Source organism: Nicotiana tomentosiformis, chromosome 4 (genome assembly GCF_000390325.3).
Source record: "Nicotiana tomentosiformis chromosome 4, ASM39032v3, whole genome shotgun sequence".
Lineage (NCBI taxonomy): Eukaryota > Viridiplantae > Streptophyta > Magnoliopsida > Solanales > Solanaceae > Nicotiana > Nicotiana tomentosiformis.
In genome coordinates this window covers 74,733,018-74,756,679 of record NC_090815.1, presented here as the reverse complement: position 1 = coordinate 74,756,679, position 23,662 = coordinate 74,733,018, and positions in this window count along the sequence as shown.

Below are 23,662 nucleotides of genomic sequence, written 5' to 3'. Positions count from 1 at the left end.
TCAAAAAACTATTGTATTAGAATATAGTTTTTCCTCAGCAATACCTAAATTACTGTGAGCATAATACCGTTAATTAGATGGAAAAGGACTTTTAGTTTTTGGTAAAAAGCGACCCAATATTATTACTAAAAGGTTTATTAGATAATTTGACTACAAAATAGGAATTTGCTACGAAATTCGTCTCATAGCTAATAGAATGTGTTTATAATTTATCACTAAATCATTAATAAATAAGACTAGAGACGTATTTTTTTTATTTAGCTATATAATTTATCTGTAGCTAATTTCCTTTTCTCTGCAGTTGACATGTCTAGAATATATAGTACCTAGATAATTATTTTTAAATAAAGGTAAAACAAAAGAAGAAGATACGTGATAGATCACACAGAGATTTCAAAACAATTTAGGTGGTTTTCATGCTTAGCTAGGTCATTTGCTACTTTATTGACTAAATAAATTTAATATTCGTCATTTTCACGAGCTTATATTATTTTCTTAAAAATATTATAACTCGAATATATTATTTAAAAATATTTATATAAACTTAAAAATTTTGTATTCATTGATATAAAGTGCACGTGCATCACGCGTATCCTAATACTAGTACTAAATTAAAAGCACAAAGCCATTTAGAGAAATATTAAACTGTGACGATCCGATAGGTCGTTTTGAATATTATCCTTTATTTCCGTGTTTCGAGACCTCAGTTAGCTCTATTTGATGCTTCTTGGTTTGTGTGTGTGGTCTGTGTCGCTTTTTCAAAAGCTGTTATGTGAAAATTTGAAGAAAACATAATTTTTGGCTTTAAAAATAACTTGAATTGACTACGGTCAACATTTTATGAAAACAACCTCGGATCGCTATTTTGACGATTCCGGTAAGTCCGTATCGTGATTTTGGACATGAGCGTATGCCCGAAATTGAAATTGGAGGTTATTGATTTAACTCATTTTGCCGAAAACTAGTATTTTAAAAGCTTGAAAATTTTTTAAGTTTGACTATAAGTTGACTTCATGGCTATCTAGTTCGGATTTTGATGTTGAAACTTGGAATAGGTTCGTATTGCTATTTGTAACGACCCGGCCGGTCGTTTTGAGAATTGGCGTCCCGTTCGGTGGCTTAAGGTCTCGAGTAGCTTTGTATTATATATTATGACTTGCGTGTGTGGACGGAGTCAGTTTTCGGATAATTCGGGATTGATTTGGAAGGATGATTATTGTTTTAGAAGCTTAAGTAAAAAGAGTTGACCGGACTTTGACTTTTATGTAGACGACTCCGAAATAGTGTTTTGATGATTCCAATAGTTTCGTATGGTGATTTTGGACTTAGGTGTGTGTCCGGATTTGGATTTGGAGATCCGTAGGTTAATTTGATGCATTATGGCGAAAATTGGAAAGTTAAAGGTTTGGAAGGTTGAGAGGTTTGATCTGGAGTTGACTTTGTTTATATCGGGTTCGGATTTTAATTTCGAGAGTTGGATTAGCTCTGTTATGTCATTTGAGACTTGCATGCAAAATTTGACGTTATTCCGGGTTGATTTGATATGTTTCGGCGCGAGTTGTAAAAGTTGAAAGTTCATAAGTTCATTAAGTTTGATTTGAGGTGCGATTCATAGTTTTGATGTTTTTAGATGTGATTTGAGGCCTCGAGAAGGTCCGTGTTATATTTTGGAACTTGTTGGTATATTTGGACGGGGTCCCGGAGGCCCCGGGTGTGTAACGGACGAGTTTTGGATGGTTTTTATGCTTGTGGTCAGGTCTGCTTCTGGTGCGTCGCACCTGCACATTTGGAGCTCAGGTGCGGGGTTGTTTCTATGTTCTGTATGTCGCTTATGTGATGTTGGAGCCTGGGCGGGAGTTTCACTTCTGCGAGCGAAGGATCGTTGGTGCGATCATCGCATCTGTGTGTTATGGATCGCAGGTGCGAGAAGGCCGCTTCTACGATTGTTTGGGCGCTTCTGCGATGTCACAGGAGCGACCCTCTTTTGCGCAAGTGTGCATTTTTGTCTGGCTAGTGGAAACCGCAAATGTGGGATTTGGCTCGCAAATGCGAGAGAGCAGATGCGCAATATTGGTCCGCAAAAGCGGAAGTGCTGGGGCAGAAGGTTATATTTCGAGGGTTGGCCATTTTTATCATATCTTGAGTTGTAAATCTCGGATTTGAGCGATTTTTGAGGGGTTCTTCATGTGTTGGATTGGGGTAAGTGTTCTTTACCCGGATTTGATTTTATTTCGTTATTCCATCTTTGTTTTTAACATTAAATTAGTGATTTGAATGGGAGAAAATAAAAAAATTTTGTGAAAACATTCAAAAATGTAAAATGATGATTTGAAGGATGATTTGATGTCGGAATTGGATAATTTTAGTATGGTTGGACTCGTATCGGAATGGGTGTTTGGATTTTGTAAATTTTGTCAAGTTCCGAGGTGCGGGTCCGGGGTTGACTTTTAGTTTTCATTAAAGATCGAAGATTTATTATCCGGAATTGCTTCCTATGATTTTTATTTATGATATTAAGTTATTTTGGCTAGAATTGAGCTGTGGAAAGATTGTTTCACACGAGAAGGTCATTTTAGAGTATCAGTTTAGCTTCTTTGAGGTAAGTATCTTGCCTAACTTCGTGTGGGGGAACTACCCCTTAGGATTTGAGTCGTTTATGCTATTTGTGTCATGTGAAAGCCGTGAACGCGAGGTGACGAGTACGTACTCGGGCTTATATGTATAAAATTGACCGGTTTAGACTCTTAGGCCTCTTTCATGTATTTTTTTGGGATTTATTAGCACATGTTGTATCTTTTATTCATCATGTATGTTATCATATGCTTTATTTGAAATTGTCGTTATATGTCACATCCTCCACTTGTCGAGTTTTCTCTTATGTGCTTTATTTGAAGTCGTTACCATTTTTACCATTATGTGATGTTCGTATGATATTATTACACTTGTGTGCATGTTTGATTTGGATCCTGAGGGGCTCGGGTGAGTTTCAGACGTGTTTCGGATTAGTTTGGATAGTTCAAAGATTGCTGGTGTAATGCCCAGCTCTACTGTCTGATGCATATATCGCATTTGCGTCTGGCTTGCAATTGCAAGCCTCGCTTTGCAAACAATAGCTCGCATTTGCGAGCATGGGCTGGACTGGGCTACTTGTTCGCATTTGCGAACTCTCAGTGGTTGTATTTGCGATCCCTGAGTCGCTGTCACGACCCGAAATTCCCACCTTCGGGACCATGATGGCGCCTAAAATTTCACTTGCTAGGCAAGCCAATGTTAGCTATCTATTAACCATTTTTAATAATTTTCCAATTAAATGACAATAATAAAACCGAATAGTCTGAAATACGGCAATAAATTAATAAGGGACGAAATCCAAAAACATATTCCGGAACTGGTGTCACGAATACATGAGTGTCAAGAATACTACAGATAATGGTCTGAAATAAACATAATTGTTTGAATCAAGATAAACAGCTAAAATGTAGTAGAAAGGGACTTCAGGGCTGCGGACGTCGTGCAACTATACCTCAAGTCTCCACTGGTAGTTTGATCCGAGCAAGTCTACTGAACGACGTTGGGACCAACTCCAAAATCGGCACAAGAAGTGCAGAGTGTAGTATGAGTACAACCGACCCCATATACTCTGTAAGTGCCGAGCCTAACCTCGACGAAGTAGTGACGAGGCTAAGGTGGAACACTTACAATAACTTGTAAGCAGTATAACAATAATAAAAATAGGAAAGGAAAACAGGAAATGAAAGTAGGGCAGTTAATTTATGAAAAAGAACTCAATTCTTGTAATCAGAGAACCCAAAATAACAGATCTCAGAATTTCATGTAACAATGCTGGAAACCAACACAATAACAACAATGAATACAACATACACAATCCGTTGTGGCGCGTAACCCGATCCCACCGTATACACAGTCCTCCTTTATTTCACCATAGCATAATTTATCAATATCAAGAATCACATATAAAATCCATTGCGATACGCAACCCAATCCCACCATTCATCATAATCAATGTCATAATTGCCACGCCCCAAACCTGAAGAGGCGTGGCCGGCACCCGGTGCCATACTAGGCCCGAGCGTACCACTCTATAACTGTGAACTTTGGAGGGTAACCCTCAACTTAGCCGATGAGGCCATATTCTGAATCATCTGAAAATAATGTCTACAACCAGCAATACCAAACTAAACATCTACATAGGGTTGGTAAAGCCACAATACCGATATAAAAATGTACATGACTCGTCTACAAGCCTCTAGGAATAACTGAATTGTATCATGGTAGGGACAAGGCCTCGACCTACCCATCAAACTTATATGTATAAAATGGACTCCAAGGTATCGACCTAGTAACTCAGAGGAAGTGGAGCTTACCAACCAAGCTGATGTTTGACTTTGTCTACTAGGAAGGTCTATCCAGTTGTCTATTAATCCTGCAGGCATGCAACGCAGCGTCCCCAGCAAAATGGACGTCAGTATGAAATAATATACCGACTATGCAAGGCAATAAGATAACTGAAATCTGAAACTGAATTGATAATATAATAACTGAAAGTATGTGGGGAGTCAAATATAATTTGAAGATGTGCTTACATGTTGATACTGACTCATCTCTCTCAATATAGTAAGTAAAATAATTGTCCGGGCCTATAAGGCTCGGTATGTGTAATTGCTCTATCGTAGTAGGCTCGCTCATAGGCGCTGGGCCATACTAGGCTCTGTATCTCGGCCATTTTGGGTTCTCTCATAAGCTCTCAGCCACACTAGGCTTCGTATATAACTTACCATCTGATCAGAGGTTTCCCAACAAGGGCCTGCCCACCGATTATAGCTTGATGGTGGTGAAAATACTGTAATACAGTATATATATAGACCCTCTGCTCTCATGACTGGAAGAAAACAATACTTAACTTAATATAAAGTCCGGATAAGGGAGAATACTGTAACTTCTAAGACTAGGATAATGTGAATAAATTCATGAATACAAACTTCTCTTTATGTTTCGTTGTCAAACATAGGTAGTTATGGGATCATGCCAAAAATGAAGGAAAGGTTTAGCCTTAACATACCTTTGCAATCTTCTCTCCAATCGTCAACCAAGCTCAATATGATCTTCTTACGTCATCATATAAGCATTGTAACTCTCATATTTTAAAACCAATATTCTATAAAAAAAAACGGGCAGCACCTCCCCTGTTTTTACTACATGCCATAAGTTACTAAAGTCACCAAACAACCCAAACAACAACAATATAATTCACATTAAACTCTCTGATTACTTCAACAACCATTTTGAGCGGCAAGATGAATTTACAATTAACAAAATATAATTTAATCCAATTCTTTTTCCATGAATCTGCCTAAAACTTTTATAACATCATACTTATGCTTACCATATTATTTTCATCCCAAAACATCTAAAGAATAATCTTCAAAAATAGTCTACACGCCTAGCACCTTAACCTTTATCGTCAACCTCTTGTTTTTCATGTTATCTTCTTCAATCCACTGAATTAGCACATAGATAAGCTTAACAACAGCATACACAACATAATCAAACTATTTATAATAATTTCCATCCACAACCAACCATATATATAGCCTCAACACAGCCCACAAAAAAAATAATGATTCTTTATGCCATGTCAATTACTATCTTGAAGCTTTTAACTCAAACAACACATGATTAACATTGAGCACAACCAAGAACATGATTTACATACCTTAGGCAGTAGATAAAACTTGAAATTTCATCCATAACAACACACACACACACATACACACACACACACACACACATATATATATATATATATATATATATATATATATATATATATATATATATATATATATATATATATATATATATATCCTTAAAATAACCCAATAAAAGATAACAACAACTCTTCCCCTTTCAAGTGTTATCTTGTAATATTCATCCAATAACTTAACCAACACATAGATAAGATTAATACCAAGCAATAGGGTGTTATACATACCTTAAATAGTCTGGAAAAACTCGAACCAAATCTTCCCTTATCTTACAACCACCCTTAATCACATCACGACACCATAGAGACTCTCTTCTTCACTTAGGCTAACGTTTGATGTTTGATTATGGTATATTCCTTAGGAATTGGTTTGGAAACTTTAGGGAGCTATTTGGGAGGGTTTGGAGAGTGTGCGTATGGAAGGATAACGAAAAATGAGCAAAGCTCATCCCAAAAACGAGATAAGAATAAGTGAAGATCGGGCCCCAACCAAGTGGGTCCCATAGGGGCCTCCTGCGCAGTCTCGCAAAAACACAAATATCTCTCTACACTGATGTCATATTGATGAACGGTTTGCAGCATTAGAAACTAGACACATGGGGATTTAATTCAATATACAGATCTACCTGTAACTCTCAATATATTGGGAGAAAACGGCCTTGCAACCTGGCCTATAAACCTGCCAGTTTCTCAAAAGTGCAGCAACGTGCCTTGGCGGCCCTACTTTAAAAATTCATACTTCTTTACTCCGATATCATATAAATAAATGGTTTGGACCGTTGGAAACTAGGTTCATATACCTTAATTGTGGTATGATATAAAGTCTCATATTCATCTTAACTTACTTAAGACTTCGGTAAACCTTTCTTATCCTTGTAGAAAGATTTCGTCCTTTTTTAGCTTACTTTAGATAATCCTATAATGACAGTGACGTCTGAAGTACGGGTTGTAACAACATGTACCCTTAGAAACAATTGTCCCCAAATGATAACTCTTAAAGGCTTGTGAAAATGGGATGTAACATCATTAAATCACTTTATATACTTTCAAAGAGGATCTCATTTTCAAGCTTACATCAATTGACTTACGATGTACTTTCACGTACAAAAATATGGGGTGTAACATCATTCCCCTCTTTGGAACATTCGTCCTCGAATGTTGACTGATGCGCTTATCATTCTCATAACCTACGACTCTTATGAATACTTTAATATTGTCCTTTGCCATCTAGGCAACTGTTCTATGAATAAATCCAAAGGCCAGGGCATTTCCCCTTTAGGCATCTTTCTCACGCCACGACTCGTGGTCAAAATTCTTCCAATCTCATAACTATTTCTACCTTCTATCATGTAGTCTGTACGACTTTGTCCTTGTATGTGTGCCTATGCAACTCTTCTCTCATTTTCCTCCAGCTTTTAACCAATCTCTAGGCCTCACTTCCTGAACCTATACAGGACTATGGCAAGCTGTCCCTCTGGGCATCTATAGGTATACTGAAGTTCTTCGCTTGGTACTTTGTTGAATGTACCACTATTGCTATATTTTATTTCCCAGCCTTGGTTATCTGTCCGTATGGCTTTACTACAACTACGTAGGTCATGTTATACCATAATATGTACTTTGGTTTATTACTACCTAGGTATGCTACCCAACTCCAGTTTACTCCCTCGCTGCTTATCCTATATGTATAAATCTAAGTCTTTTAGTTCTTCCTCATTACTGTTCATATTAAGAATGACGGCCTAATCTCATCTCATACTTTGTAACTTTTATCCATCCATTGTTGATTCACCTTAATGTTGATCCATAATCTACCATTGATAACTTGAAACTTCTTACATAATATATTGCCACTAAGGCTCACGCCTCGTTGGGGAACATTTGAAGTGACTTGCATGATCCCCCTAGGTATGATACTATACTTCAATAACCATATTTCATATCATCCCAGCGTGATTCATCATATGGGTTCTAATCCCATGCAACTCATGAAATCCCTTTTCTCAAAATTGTTACTCAATCAAAGGCCTAAATGTCATCCTCTTATCTATCACTATTACACCCTTATTCTACTACTAGGGCAGTATTTCATCTCTTCTAATTGCTCTTAGTCTTAGACTCCTCCGAGTCAATTCAAGTTATACTGAGCTTTCTATAACTTACGGAAACCATCAACTCTCTTATTTTGATAGGTTTAATCCCGAGGCCTTACCTATTCTTGTCACCTTCTCACTCATCTTTTCTTATCCTTACTCCCATCTACCTAAAACCTTGTCACTCTACCATGCTTTAGCTTGCGACCTACACATATCTATTTATACTACTCCCGACCTTCCTTTAACTTGCTAGCACCATAGATTTTCTTTCGTGCCTTCTCAATTGCCTTTAAACATAAGCAATTACTTTTCCTGGTCGTTCTGCCACTTGTTGCATGAATACATGGCTTATCTCATTGCCCATAATTACTGGAATTTCCTATAACTCATATGATCTCAAATATCAGCTTTTGATTTTTTTTTCTTCCCGTTCATTAGCCACGATAGGTGCCACTTTCTTATCGAGTACATACAATATAGTAGTGAGACTGTTGTTACAAGACCATTTCTTCTTTATGTCACTATGCTTAGGTGGAAGCTTTCTTCCTAATTTCCCCAGCTGTCTTTCTTTGTAGTACTTAAGGAGACCTTATGGCTCTTGTAAAGTTATGAGCTTGTTATATTGTATACCCGAAGGAAATTTCGATGTTCTTACTCACTTACAAATATCCTTAGTTATATACCTTCATTCCCTTGTGCTCGTAAGGTTACTTCTAAACTCAAATTTTGATTGTCTCCTTAGTGGCACTCTCTCTTATTTTTGTAACACTTATATGGTACCTTTAATTACTCCAACTCCTAGCTGAATATTTCTCAAGGGTTACGATGTCATATCTACGAGACCGAATTCACTATGTTAGGGTTCACTACATCTATCTAGCATGATCTATTTATTTATCCTTGACCTTTTGTCTATCCATAACTAGGCTCTTCCTAAATCAACTACAAACTACTCGTGGTCCATTCTCATATCTATATTCTGCGTAACCCCTCTTGGGTATTGTCCTTTGTCTTAACTTACCTCTCGTATTTGCTCCTTATGTATTAAGTGTTTCTCGCACTTATTTATCAATAACATCGGGTGCGGAACCCTTGCTGGTTCTCCCCAGCGTCATGATTGTATAATGTTCTGGAATCATATCATATCTGTAGGATCTGAATAAATGCAATCTCATTCCTTTCACCTCATCATCTTTAGCGTCTTTTCACATTCTCACTGACATCTTACTCATCTTGCGGTAACCCTTCTGTACCAAGGATAACTGATTTTCTTTTATGCACGAAGGTGACACCTAGTGTAACTGGCACACTTAGTCCCTTAAGCTTAACTCTGCTCACAATGCTTGCTTTAGGGAGCGTCTTCCTGAATGATCTTTAAATGTTATTCTTTTGTTGTCCATTCTATTATCGCCGAAACGCGATCTCTAAAATTCTCACGATGTTGACTATTATCAAATCCTTCGGTCCCTAATTCATGTTCAGTTTATCTTATTCACCAGCCCATACTGATTTTTATTACTCTGGGGTCTAACGTTTCCTTCTAGTAATCATGTTGGAGTCACCAACTCATTTCTCGAAATGGGGATATGACTTTATGGCTTATACTCTTTTATTGCCTCAAGGCCTGTCACCTCTTGTCATTTCCTTCACTTGACTATATACTCTATCATCCTGTCATAATTTGATTTACTGTTATCACTCATTAATCACATCTTACTTATAATGCTTCATATACTCTTTTCTTATTCTCCTGCTAATATTTATGTCTATCACTCTATTCTGAAAACTTCAACAAAACGTTCTTTCACTTATAGTTCCCCTTGCTTCATCTCACTGGCTCTTCGGGATGCCTAACATTCTATTCTTTTTTTTTCTAGAGACAGGAGTCATACTAAGGTAAATATTTATCCCTTCTAGGATTCCACTGCCTACCTTCTAAAATTTCTAAACATTCTGATACTCATATCTGACTATACAATTCTAGAGTGCACCATCTGGATGTATCGCAAGGAGAACTATTACCATATTATGCACTATCCTTCAGAAATGTTAGCTAATGATAACAATCCATCTTCAATTTTAGGTTACTCTTACCCCAACTGGATCATGATATCCCATCCTTCTCTTAAACTATATTTGTTAACTCCCATATGGCATAATTGAGATAGGTGTGGTCAATTGTATATATCCCTATTACTGTTGAAAGTAACTCATAATGCTTATATTTATTTGCATGAATTGTAAATACTGATAATCTTCACTAATTGGGTACCTCGTCTCCTTCTTCACCTTGCTTCTTTTATGTGTTGAAACTTGTATCTACCTTCTGATTCTCTTATTTCTTTTTTACCATATGGGTGGATAGATATTCTTACCTTAGGGCTCTTTATCAAGAAGCTTACACGTCTTAATACACACATGATCTGCTAAAGACCTTACATTTACTCATTATAAGCATGATGCAAAATTGAGTTCCTCTGACTCAACTCTTCCACACCCACATTCAATCTCTTACCAACTGTCTTTCTAGATGTAAGTATCATTGTATTACGAATAAAATAAAAGTTAGGAGTTTGAATATTACAACTAAGCTCTACCACACGATCAAGAGTAAGAAGAAAGAGTGAAATCCTAAATGCCCTGTAGCCTCCTGCTTATAAGTATGTTGTACAACACACCCATAAACAAGACTCTACTAGACATGGGCTGTAGACTCCCTAGGATAAAACAGCTCTAATACCAAGTTTGTCACGCCCCAAACCTGAAGAGGCGTGGCCGGCACCCGGTGCCATGCTCGGCCTGAGCGTACCACTCTGTAATTGTGAACTCTGGAGGGTAACCCTCGACTTAGGCCGGTGAGGCCATATTCTGAATCATCTGAAAATAACGTCTACAACCAGCAATACCAAACTAAACATCTACATAGGGTTGGTAAAGCCACAATAATGATATAAAAATGTACAGGACTCATCTACAAGACTCTAGAAATAACTGAATTGTATCATGGTCGGGACAGGGCCTCGACCTACCCATCAAACTTGTATGTATAAAATGGACTCCAAGGTATCGACCTGGTAACTTCGAGGAAGTGGAGCTTACCAACCAAGTTGATGTTTGACTTTGTCTACTGGGAAGGTCTATCCAGCTATCTATTAATACCTGCAGGCATAAAATGCAGCGTCCCCAGCAAAAGGGATGGCAGTATGAAATAATGTATTGAGTATGCAAGGCAACAAGATAACTGAAAATGAAATTGATAATATAATAACTGAAAGTACGTGGGGAGTCAAATATAATTTGAAGATATGCTTACCTGCTAATACTGACTCATCTCTCTCAATATAGTAAGTAAAATAGTTGCCCGGGCCTAAAAGGCTCGGTATGTGTAACTGCTCTGCCGTAATAGGCTCGCTCATAGGCGTTCGGCCATACTAGGCTCTGTATTTTGGCCATTCTGGACTCGCTCATAAGCGCTCGACCACAGTAGGCTCGGTATATAACTTACCATCTGATCAGAGGTTGCCCAATAGGGGCCTGCCCACCGATTATAGCTCGATGGTGGTGAAAATACTGTAATATTGTATGTATGTATATATATATATATATATATATATATATATATATATATATATATATATATATATATATATATATATGAGAGAGAGAGAGAGAGAGAGAGAGAGAGAGAGAGAGAGAGAGAGAGAGAGACCCTCTGCTCTCTTAACTGGAAGAAAATAAAACTTAACTGAATATAAAATCCCGATAAGGGAGAATACTGTAACTTCTAAGACTAGGATAATGTGAATAAATTCATGAATACAAACTTCTCTTTATGTCTCGTTGTCAAACATATGTAGTTATGGGATCATGCCAAAATGAAGGAAAGGTTTAGCCTTAACATACCTTTGCAATCTTCTCTCCAATCGTCAACCAAGCTCAATATGATCTTCTTACTTCATCATATAAGTATTGTAACTCTCATATTTTAAAACCAATATTCTACAAAAAAACGGACAGCACCTCCCCTGTTTTTACAACATGCCATAAGTTACTAAAAGTCACCAAACAACCCAAACAACAACAATATAATTCACAATAAACTCTCTGATTACTTCAACAACCATTTTGAGCGGCAAGCTCGATTTATAATTAACAAACTATAATTTAATCCAATTCTTTTTCCATGAATCTGTCTACAACTTATATAACATCATACTTATGCTTACCATATCATTTTCATCCCAAAACATCATAAGAATAATCTTCAAAAATAGTCTACACGCATAGCACCTTAACCTTTATCGTCAACCTCTTGTTTTTCATGTTATCTTCTTCAATCCACTGAATTAGCACATCGATAAGCTTAACAACAGCAACCACAACATAATCAAACTATTTACAACAATTTTCAGCCACAACCAACCATATATATAGCCTCAACACGGCCCACAAAAAAGATAATGATTCCTTATGCCATGTCAATTACTATCTTGAAGATTTTAACTCAAACAACACATGATTAACCTTGAGCACAACCAAAAACATGATTTGCATACCTTAGGCAATAGATACAGCTTGAAATTTCACCCATAACTAACATATATATATATATATATATATATATATATATATATATATATATATATATATATATATATATATATAGCCTTAAAACAACCCAACAAAAGATAACAACTCTTCCCCTTTCAAGTGTTATCTTGTTATCTTCATCCAATAACTTAACCAACACATAGATAAGATTAATCCCAAGAAATAGGGTGTTATACATACCTTAAAGAGTCTGGAAAAACTCGAACCAAAACTTCCCTTATCTTACAACCAACCTTAATCACATCACGACACTATAGAGACTATCTTCTTCACTTAGGCTAACGTTTGATGTTTGATTATGGTATATTCCTTAGGAATTTGTTTGGAAACTTTGGGGAGCTGTTTGGGAGGGTTTGGATAGTGTGAGTCTAGAAGGATAACGAAATATGAGCTAAGCGCATCCCAAAAACGAGATAAGAATAAGTAAAGATCGGGCCCCTACCAAGTGGGTCCCATAGGGGCCTCCTGCGTAGTCTCAGTTTGCAGCGTTAGAAATTAGACACATGGGGATTTAATTCAATATAAAGATCTACTTGTAACTCTCAATATATTTGGAGAAACCTGCCTCGCAACCTGGCCTATAAACCTGCCAGTTTCTCCGATGTGCAGCGACGTGACTTGGCGACCCTACTTTAAAAATACATATTTCTTTACTCCGATATCATATGAATAAATGGTTTGGACCGTTGGAAACTTGGTTCATATATCTTAATTTTGGTATGATATATATCCCAAAATGACATCATAAAGCTTACGAATTAATTTCTCAAAATGGCTCATTACAAGGCAAATCTTAACTCGAAATTCCGCAACTTAAATCCGATTTTTCCCAAACTTTATATTCCATATCCAAACATCATATATAGCCATATCATGACTTTAAAGTCATTTAAATCATGATTATAAAGTCTCATATTCATCTTAACTTACTTAAGACTTTGGTAAACCTTTCTTATCCTTGTAGAAAGATTTTGTCCTTTTTTAGTTTACTTTAGATAATCTTATAATGACAGTGACGTCTGAAGTACGGGGTGTAACAACATGTCCCCTTAGAAAAATTTGTCCCCAAATGATAACTCTTAAAAGCTTGCGAAAATAATACGTAACAACATTAAATCACTTTATATACTTTCAAAGAGGATCTCATTTTCAAGCTTACATCAATTGACTTACGATGTACTTTCACGTACAAAAATATGGGGTATAACAATAATCCTCCCTTATTTCACCATATCATAATTTATCAATATCAAGTATTACGTACACAACCGTTGTGGCGCGCAACCCGATCACACCATATCATTATAATCAAAATCCTCCCTTATTCTACCATATCACAATCGTTGCGGCGTGTAACCCGATCCATAAACACTGTCAATAAAAGTGGTCAACTCAATAGCTCAATTTATAAGAATCTCTACAATTAAGGAATATGAAAGCAAAGCAATAAAGGAACCTTGTACTAATCAAAGGAATACTACAAATAATACAAAAGCAATAAAATAAGCCATGTACGTGACAGTTAAGGTGTGCAAGTAAGACAATTAAGGAAAGTAGCAATTAATCACGGAGTCAAGAAAGGAACGAACAATTCAATGCAAGAAAATTTAATGACAAGTAATAAATTATGGCATGGAAAGCAATTAAAGCATGTAACAGTTAAGGCATGTAGTGAGATAATTCACGAAATACGAGAAAGACATGGAAAATAATTATTTTGACTGCGTATATACACTTGTCACCTCGCATATACGCTGTTACACATGTAATTCACATAACATATAGTTCAAGGATTTCTAATTCCCTCAAATCAAGGTTAGACCCAACACTTATCTCGCTCTGCAACCAAATCAAAGCTCAATCGGGGTATTTCCTCTAAAATTCGCCTCCAAACCAATCGAATCTAACCAAAATTGACTTAATATCATCAAACAATGCTAGGGAAATCAATTACAATAGATAAAGCAAATATCTTTACACTTTTTCCAAAAAGTCAACAAAAGTCAACCCCGGTCTTGCTTGGTCAAAACCCAAAATTCTTACCAAAACCCAATTACACATTCATCCCCGAACCCGATTATATGGTTAGTTTCAAAATTCGACCTCAATTTGAGGTCTAAATCTCAATTTTACAAAACAAAAACCCAATTCCACCCAAATCCCTAATTTCTACCATGAAAGAGCATAGATTAAAGGTTATAAATCAATGGGTGCTGATGGAAATGGAATAAAACGAGTTAAAATATACTAACATATGAAGTGGGGATGAAATTCTTCTTCAAAATCGCCTCTAGGCCGAGCTCTAATGTGAAGATGGTGAAAAATGAAGAAAATCCCGTCTTTGGGATATTTTAAATCACTGGTGTCAGGTCTTCATCGCGTTCGCGAAGGACCTGACGTGATCGCGAAGCACTGCGGCCCAATTGTCCTTCGCGTTCGTGAGATGCTCTCCGCGTTCGGGATGGCTCTTCCCCCTGGCCTTTGCGTTCGCGGCCCTTTGATCACGTTCACGTAGAACACTCAGTTGCTCCCCTTCCAGACCCCTTACTCATCGCGCTCGCGAGTGAAGAGCCGCGTTCGCGGAGGGTTACCCCTCCAATGCTCCACATTCGCGAAGAAGAAATCCTCACCAGTCCCCAGTTACCCTTCGCGATCGCGAGAGTATCTTTGCGATGCAGAAAAAGGATGCACCAGATCTCAGAATCTCATAAACTAGCAATCCTCCTAAGTTCAAAAATCAATCTGTAGCCTATCTGAAACTCACCCAAGCCCCTCGGGCTCCAAACCAAACATGCATACAACGTTAATAACATCATATAAACTTGTTCACGCAATTCAAACACCAAAATAATACCTAGAACTACTAATCGGACATCAAAATGAATGAAAGTTTCAAAGAAACTTAAGAACTTTCAAATTTACAACCGGACGTCTGAATCACGTCAAATCAACTTTGTTTTGCACCAAATTTTGCAGACAAGTCTTAAATAGTGAAAAGAACCTATACCAAGTTCCAGAACCGAAATTCGAACAGGGTAGCAACAAAGTCAGTCTACGATTAAACTTAGGAATTCTTTAAACATTCAAATTACTAGTTTTCAATAAATCAAGTTAGGTACTTCCGAATTTGATTCCGGGCATACGCTCAAGTCCTAAATCACGATACAGACCCACCAGGACAGTCAAAATACTGATCCAAGTCCATTTACATAAAATATTGATCGTAGTTAACTCAAATCATTTTAAGGTTAAAATTCATATTTCTTAAATTTTTCACATAAAAGTTTTCTCGAAAAAGGACATGGACTGCGCACGCAAATCAAAAAACGTTAAACGAATATATTCAAGGTATTGAAACCTAGAAATGAAGGCTAAAATTCAAAATGACCTATCGGGTCATCACATTCACATTTACGACTTAGTGCACTTTTTGGTGATCTTTGCATTTGTGAAGGCAATGTCCGCAATTGCGAAGGTGGGTCTTTACGCAATTGCAAAAACGTTTTATCGCAATTGCGACTTCTGGGCTTCTGATGCATAGTTCGCATTTGCGACCTGTGCTTTGCATTTGAGGGGGTCGCACTTGCAAAAAAAACATCGCAATTGCGACATCTGGAGCTGGGTAAAAGAGGGGGAAATCTGGACTTAGCTCATTTTACACCATTTCTCAACCCTAAACACTCTAAAGGCAATTTTTCAAGAGACCTTTCTTCCCAAATTCATTGGTAAGTGACTTTCAATTCTCCGTTACTTTTCATGAGATTTCAAGATCAAATTTAGGATTTCCATGATAGAAATTAGGGATTTGTGTAGAAATTGGGGATTTTTTTAAAATTGAGATTTAGACCACAAATAGAGGTTGGATTTCGAAACAAATCACATAACCGGGCTCGAGGGTGAATGGATAATCAGGTTTTGGTCCGAACCTCGGGTTTTGACCAAGCGAGCCCGGGGTTGAATTTTGTTGACTTTTTCAAAAATGATCAAAATTGAACCTCTTTCATTAATGGGTAGTTTCTAAAGCTTACTTTGAATCGTTTGATCGATAATTTGCTAGATTTTGTTGATTTAGAGGCTTGTTTGAAAGGCAAGGCCGTAGTTGGTTGATTGCTTTGATTCGCGGAGTGAGGTAAGTGTTGGGTCTAACATTGACTTGAGAATATTAGGAATTTTTGAACTATGTGTTATGTGAATTATGTGGAAAATGGCGTATATGTGAGGTGACGAGTGTATATACGTCGCCATGATACTTGTTTCCATGTTTTTGTTTATTTCATGATATATCTTGTTTCATGCCTTAATTGTTACATGTTTTATTTGACTTCTATGCCATAATTGTTACTTTTCATTTAATTATTCTTGTATTAAATTTTTCGTCCCTTCCATGACTCCATGCTTATTTGTTACTTGCCTCTACTTACTTTGCTTGCATACCTAAATTGTCACGTGCTTTACTTGTCTTATTGTTTTGTAATAGTTGTTGCATTTTATAATGTGGTTTCACTTGCGTGAGTTGTTTAGTTGATAGATACCGATGAATTGGTAAAGTAGAGACTTCAAGTTGTTAGAGATATTTTAATTTTATGTGGTTCTTTATTGCCTTGTACATTTACCCTCTTGATGTAAAAATTCTGGTAAATTTAGTTGTTGAATTATTTATCTTGATTGAAATTGTTTGGGGAGTGGGTTGCACGCCGCAGCGGAAATTGAAAGGTAATGAATTGAAATGATGGAATAAGGATGGATTATGATATTGCCAGATGATGATATTGTAGGATCGGGTTGCGTACCGCAACGGATTGTATATGTGGTATTTGTTGGTGATTGTTGGACTTGCCTCGGTATTGTTATATGAGACTTGTTATTCTGGGCTCTCTGGTAGTTAAATTTCGAGTTTATTTTCAAGAGTTAACTACTTTACTTCCATATCCTTTTTTCTGTTATTATTATTATTGCATACAGGTTATTGTAAGTGGTCCGCTTTAGCCTCGTCTCTACTTCATCGAGGTTAGGCTCGGCACTTACAGAGTACATGGGGTCGGTTGTACTCATACCAAAGTCTGCACTTCTTGTGCGGATTTTGGAGTTGGTCCCAACAGCGCTTAGTAAGATTTCTCGGATCCAGCTAGCTGTGGAGACTTGAGGTATAGTTGCACGGCGTCCGCAGCCCTAAAGTCCCTTTCTATGTCATCCTTGTTGTTTATTTTAATTCAAACAATTGTGTTTATTCAGATTATTATCTGTAGTACTCTATACGCTAATGTATTTGTGACTCCAGTTTCTGGGATTGTATTTGGATTACATTACGTCGTTCAGTAGTTTATCACCTTATTTTAGACTATTCGTTTGTTATTGTTATCATTTTATTTAAATTGTTAAAACTAGTTATTAAATATAACTAACGTTAGCTTACCTAGCAAGTGAAATGTTAGGTGCCATCACGGTCCCGAGGGTGGGAATTCCGAGTCGTGACAAAGTTGGTATCAGAGCACTAGGTTGCCTAGGTCTCAGGAGTCTTGAGCAAGATTGGTATAGTCTGGAGGATCGGTACAGAGACGTCTGTACTTATCTTCTAGAGGCTATAAGGCTTCAGAAAAATTTCACTTCTTTATTTCTCTATCGTGCGATTTATTTCCATAATTGAAGTATGAACCATTCTACTTTTGTTCTCTCGCAGACGGTGAGAACTCGCACAACATCTATAGCCGGGTAGGAACCAGAGCCCCCTATTGCAACCACTACCAGGGGTAGGGGCCGGGGTCGAGGCAGAGGCAGGGCTCAGCCTTGAGAACGAGCATCGGCACCCATGGTGGAGCCTCAAACTGACCATGAGGAGGAGTTCCCAGTTCATACTGCATCAGTCAGACCGCTCAGGTCCTAGAGGGATTCATTGCCACTCCCGTACTTCAGGACGCTCTAGTCTGCTTGGTTGGTCTTATGGAGAGTGTGGCTCAGACCAGAGTATTTCCAATGGCACCAGCCGTCTATCAGGCAGGGGGAGGAGCACAGACCCCCGCCACCCATACTCCGGAGCAGATGGCTCCCCTATGGCAGACTCCGATAGCTCCAGCAGTTGGGATGGTTCAGCCCATTGTTGCTACACAGCCTGGGGATAGGCTCGCAGTGTTTTCTAAGGGATTGGTGAGGTTGGATAAGTTCACCAATGTATTTTCTGTTCATTATAGCGTTGCATCCTCTAAGGACCGACAGGATTACTTGGACCGTTGTCACGAGGTGTTGCGCAAGGTATTGTTGAGGCCAATGGGGTTGACTTTGTAGTGTTCCAGATGACCGGTTCTGCCAAGAGGTGGTGGCAAGATTTTGAGCGGAGCAGACCAGCTGGTTTACCTCCACTTACTTGGGATCAATTTTTGCAGCTATTTCTGGAGAAGTTTATCCCTTTCACTCTGAGGGAGGAGTATCGTAGGCAGTTCAAGTACCTTCAGCAGGGTAGCAAAATCGTCACCTAGTATGAGACCAGATTTGTGGACCTAGTCCGTCATGCAGCTATCTTGATTCACACTGATAGAGAGAGGGTGAGGAGGTTTATTGATAGTCTTACCTTTGACATCAGGCTTCAGATGGCCAAGGAGAAGGGAGATGATATTTCTTTCCAGAGGACCGTAGAGATTGCTAGACGGATCAAGATGGTTCATGGTCAGGATAGAGAGGCGACATCTGAGAAGAGGCCCCGTCATTTTGGTAGCTTCAGTGGTGCCTGTCACGACCCAAAATCCTGCTTTAGGCATTGTGATGGCACCTAGTCTCTAAGACTAGGTAATCCGAGTACTTACACAAATGATAATTTAAAACAGAGTTTAATATGAATACCGAAACAAAAGCGAAATAAGCCTACATGGCAATAATCGTAACACCATCCCAAGACTAGGTAATACAGAGTCACGAACTCTAGCTGAATACATGGAAAGATCTCAAAGATCGAAATACAATACTGTTCAAATAACAAGCTGACAATACAATGAAAAGAAAAGACTCCAAGGGACTGCGACTACCAAGCAGCTCTACCTGGAATCCTCGCGATCAATAAGCTAACTCTGCCTGAGTCTTATATCTCCAATACCTGGATCTACACAAAAATATACAGAAGTGGAGTATGAGTATACCATGGTCGGTACCCATTAAGTATCAAGACTAACCTCGGTGGAATAGTGACGAGGTACAAGTCAAGACACTTACTAGTCAAAATAACTTGTGCAATGTAGAAGTATAGAGCTAATAATGAAAAGCATGAATCAGTAAATGGCAACAAGGATCAACATGTGGTATAAACAGTAAAGTAATAAGAACACCGTGAAAGTGACATTGAAACCAAATAAGGAACACAAATAACAACCAATTAATCAGGTCGTTCTAACACAAGCTTAGCAACGAAATTACTCCGAGATACCTCATCTCATAATCATAAGTCACGAGTCTCAAACCACAAATCATATGCTCAAGGAATCTTGTGCCCATATGTCTAATCACAACTGCATGGACAACTCACGTGCCAATATCCCATCATGCCTGGCATGATCACATGCTCACAATCACAATCCGCCCGGCATCGTCACAGGCTCACTATCACAATCCGCCCGACATGGTCACGGACTCAATATCTCAATCCGCCCGGCATGGTCACATGCTCAATATCAACATAAAAGCAAATAATATAATAATACATGGGCATGATTAACAAATGTTAAGTTTCGTACTCCCAAACTAGTATAAGTGGCATACTAAGGTGTATGCTTGTACGAGTGTACTAGTACAACCCAAGTCAACAAGTAATATCAAAGACATCGAGTAGCTCATCGAAAGCAACACAAGTCACGTAAGGTGTATCACGTATCAACCCTGACATTTCCACCCTTATATCTCGGATATCCACCCGTATCACTTCGCCCTAACAATATCATTAGCCACCCGTATCACTCTGATATCCACCTGTATCACTCTGATAGCCACCCGTATCACTCCATATAATAGCCACACTTATCGCTCCACACGGACAATGACACAATAGTAACTCGTATCACTCCGCACAATCAACAACAGTGAGATGCCACCCTTATGCTCCGCATAACAACAACTAATCCACACAACAATTCACATGTGCTAACATCACAACAACACGACATATCAACTCGTACCACAAGTGCCCCTAGGCCACAACCTTTCCAAAAGAACCAACAATATCAATATTTCCACAACAAATAGCCCACGGCTCAAACACAATGTATATAAAATCTCAATAGCAACAAAATGAACGGGAAAATAACTCAACAATGAACAACACCCCCTTAAACACAACTTTAATTAATATAGATTTATGACTTTCAACAACTTCAACTTCAACATCAATTAATTGCTTAAGGATAAATTTGATAATGAAGGCAGTTCCATGAAATGGAAAACTTCGGATTCTAGTGTATGAAATAGGCTAACAATGAAAGAGATGGCATGAACTAGCAACTACGTCTAAATGCATGAGAATAACTCGGCAAACAAAGGATGTCATGTAACAACAATTTCAATTAAGAGTAACTCAACAATAAAGGAAGTCACGTAATGATAAAAGAGGTAACAACTTCAAATAAAGTATGTGAAAGTAAACATGACAAATAAATATATAACATGTGCTAACAATTCCAAATAAATACATGAAAGAAGACTAAGAGTCTAAACCGGTCAATTTCCCCATATAAGCCCAAGTACGCACTAGTCACCTCGCGTGCACAACATTCACATAACACAAATAACACAAACAACTCAAATCCTAAGGAGTAGTTTCCCCATACAAAGTTAGGAAAGATACTTACCTCAAAGAAGCTAAACCAATACTCTAAAATGACCTTCTCGTGTGAAAAAACCTCCGGGCGGCTCAAATCTAGCCAAAATAACTTAATATCATAAATAAAAACCATAGAAAATAATTCAGGATAATAAAGTTTCGATCTTTAATGAAAACTAAAAAGTCAACCATGAGCCCACCCATTAAAACCCGACAAAACTCACAAATCCGAACACTCAATCCGATACGAGTTTAAGCATACCAAAATCATCCAATTCCGACATCAAATCGTCCTTCAATTCATCATTTTATATTTTAGAAAGTTTTTACAAAAATCCTCAATTTCTCCAATTCAAATCACTAAGTTAATGATAAAAACAAATATGGAATCATGAAATAAAATCAAATCCGGGTAAAGAACACTTACTCCAATCCAACATGTGAAAATCCCCTCCAAAATCGCCCCAATCCGAGCTCTCTAACTCAAAAAGTGATAAAATATCAAAAGCCCTCGAATTAGAGTACTTATATTTTGCCCAACATTTGCACATCCATTCAGGGGCGGATCTACAGTGTAAATCGTGGTCCACCGACAATATCAAATATATTATGTACATAATTTGCGAAAAAATGAGTTATTATTACTTGATGGCACCCATGGTCAAAAGAGGATAAGTGGTTCACTGGTTTTGGCCCCTTATTTCTTGCTAACTTAAGATAATGGGATCGAATCCCTTCAAAATCACTGCTTTAATTTCTTATTCTTAAGCCTTTCTTTTCCTTTTTTTTGATAGTAACGCATCCTTTTATTTTAGTTTTCCTCAAGTATCAATGGTGAACCCATGTTCTCGAAATACTAGATCTGCCTCTGATCGCGATCGCGGAAAAACACACACGATCGAGAAGAAGAAACAACATTGCCCCCACAAGAGCACTACGCGAACGGGAAACAAGGGACACGAACACGATTCATCATTACCTCAGCTAACGCGATAGCGGACAGCTCCATGCGAACGCGAAGAACAAAGTATCGGCCTCCCTAGCATGGTCACCCACTACGCGATCGTGAAATGCCTATCGGGAATGCGATGAAGCAACACTCCCAAGCACGTGATGGTGGAACATTCCTTGCGAAAATGAATAAGGAAAAAGGGTCGGTCACCAAACAACCTACGCGATCGCGACTGACACTTCTCGATCGTGAACAAGGACATCAGACACCAGCAATCAGCAGTCCAAAATTTGGAGAAATGGCCCGTAGCCCATCCGAAACACACCTGAGGCCCTGGGGACCCTGTCCAAACATACCAACAAGTTCTATAACATAATGCGGACCTGGTCGAGGACTTCAAATCACAACAAACAACATCAAAACCACGAATCGCGCATCGATTCAAGCCTAATGAACTTTCAACTTCTACAACTCGCGCCGAATCATATCAAATCAACCCGGAATAACCTCAAATTTTGCATGCAAGTCCCAAATGAAACAACGGAGCTATTTGAATTTCCAGAATTACAATTCGAACCCGATATCAAGAAAGTCAACTCCCGGTCAAACCTTTCAACCTTCCAAACCTTTCCAACTTTTCGCCAAAATGCATCAAATCAACCTACGGACCTCCAAATACAAATTCGGGCATACGCCTAAGTCCAAAATCACCATACAAAGCTATTGAAATCATCAAAATACCATTCCGGAGTCGTATACATAAAAGTCAAACTCCGGTCAACTCTTACCGCTTAAGCTTCTAAAACAAGAATCATTCTTCCAAATCAATCCTGAAACATCCGAAAACCAAACCCGACCACACACGCAAGTCATAATACACAATACGAAGCTACTTGAGACCTTAAGCCACCGAACGAGATGCTAATTCTCAAAACAACCGATCGGGTCATTACATTCACCCCCTCTTAAACAAACGTTCATCCTCCAACACGCCAAGAACCAGTCTGAAGCCACGAAATCACTAAATGAACTCGCCATACATATACTCGTGGGTGATCCCACGTCACCCCAATCCGCATAAGCCCAACAACACCCTCTCAACTGAAGATTATTCCTTCCACCCACGCCGATAAGCCTTAGAACCAAATTTTTCACCATCCGATCATTTCCCAAAGATCCGACTCCCATATAAACACATTGTATCAACCTCAACCAGCTTCTGCAGCTCATGCATACACCCACAAGGTATAACCACACAATGTAATATGTCGCCCTTATGCCCATAACAACATCTCTGACCACCATAGCTGCCCATAATCAAATCCAGCGCCGACAAATAACCTCATATCAGCTAAAACCTTATCCCAAACCTTCACAACGCTGACAACGATGCAAGAAACATGAAGATCACATAACCATTCACC